Below are 1,425 nucleotides of genomic sequence, written 5' to 3' on the forward strand. Positions count from 1 at the left end.
GTAATACAGCGACACCATCTGTCAGACAGATAAAATCATTGTATATGTCATGAACTAATAGACATCTACATCACAAATATCTTAATTAAGTTGTTGGTATTTTCAGAGATTCAAAAAAGACACAAGATGGAAAAATAAAATGCTAAATTACATGTTCATTCTTTTATATTATGGAATTTATAGAAATATTTTCCAACCTGTATCTTGGCTTTTACCTGCCAAGATATGGGTTGGGGGGGGGGGATAAAAATGGAAACTATTCAGTTCTACTGAATAATGTTTTAAGCACACCCTCACCCTTTTGCCAACACATGGCATTAAAATTGAAGATTTAATAGTATTTCCGCAGAATCCTGGATTATCAGACCATTCTCTAAGAACTTTTGAATTCTTACTACCCGACTATACTAAAGTAAATAAAAGATTCTACACTAGATGCTAGACTAGATAGATCTGACAGTGCTATAGCTAAATTTAAGGAATATATTCCGACAGCTTTTAATTTAATTCCGTTTCTTAATATACCAGAGGACCTTTATGTAAACTTTAGTCCATCCATAATTGATAAATTTGTTGACGGTGCTAAAACCTGCATACAGACAGCTTTAGACTCTGTTGCTCCTCTCAAAAAGAAGATGATGAAGCAAAGGAAACAGCACCTTGGTATAACTCCCAAACTCCCGAATTTAAACAAATGTTGCAAAAACTTGAAAGTAAATGACGTTCCACCAAACTGGAAGAATTTTGTTTAGACTGCCAAGACAATCTGACATTGTAAGGACTCTCAGAAATGTCAGATCAGACTATTACTCATCACTAATAGAAGTAAATAAGAACAACCCAAGGTTTCTTTTCAGCACTGTAGCCAGGCTGACAGATTCTCACAATTCTAGTGAGCAATCTATTCCTATAGCTCTGAGTAGTGACGACTTTATGAGCTTCTTTAATTATAAAATTATAACAATTAGAGTTTGCCCTCAATTTCTAACGCTTCACCTTTAAACGCACCTTTGACCTGACATATACTTAGACTGCTTCTATCCTACAGACCTTCAACCATTAATGTCAAAGGTCTCTTCAACTAAAGCCTGTACCTGTCTTTTAGACCCCATTCCAACAAGGCTACTCAAAGAATTGTTACCCGAGGTAACACTCCATTACTAGATATGATCAATATGTTTCTATTAACACGTTATGTATCATCATTTAAAGTAGTTGTGATAAAACCTCTCCTGAAAAAAAACACCCTCAACCTTGAGGTCTTAGCAAACTATAGACCTATATCTAATCTTCACTTTCTCTCAAGGATCCTTGAGAAGGTAGTTGCTGATCAGTTATGTGAATTTCTACATAAGAAGAGTTTACTTTAGGACTTTCAGTCAGGATTTAGAAAGCATCATAGCACAGAGACGGCACTGGTGAAAA

At 35.2% G+C, this 1,425-nt stretch overlaps 1 protein-coding gene, 1 long non-coding RNA gene and 1 pseudogene across 2 annotated transcripts in view; 1 reads left to right on the plus strand and 2 right to left on the minus strand.

Moving 5' to 3' along the window:
* The window catches only part of LOC116700184 (complement C3), a 134,518-nt gene that overhangs the window by 97,569 nt on the left and 35,524 nt on the right, over positions 1–1,425 (minus strand). The gene's annotated exons all lie outside the window — the stretch shown is intronic.
* LOC116700323 (uncharacterized) overlaps positions 1–1,425 on the plus strand; it is a 95,236-nt gene that overhangs the window by 32,891 nt on the left and 60,920 nt on the right. The gene's annotated exons all lie outside the window — the stretch shown is intronic.
* The window catches only part of LOC116700306 (complement C3-like), a 16,370-nt pseudogene that overhangs the window by 5,548 nt on the left and 9,397 nt on the right, over positions 1–1,425 (minus strand).

The sequence above is a fragment of the Etheostoma spectabile genome, chromosome 2 (assembly GCF_008692095.1).
Source record: "Etheostoma spectabile isolate EspeVRDwgs_2016 chromosome 2, UIUC_Espe_1.0, whole genome shotgun sequence".
Classification (NCBI taxonomy): Eukaryota; Metazoa; Chordata; class Actinopteri; order Perciformes; family Percidae; genus Etheostoma; species Etheostoma spectabile.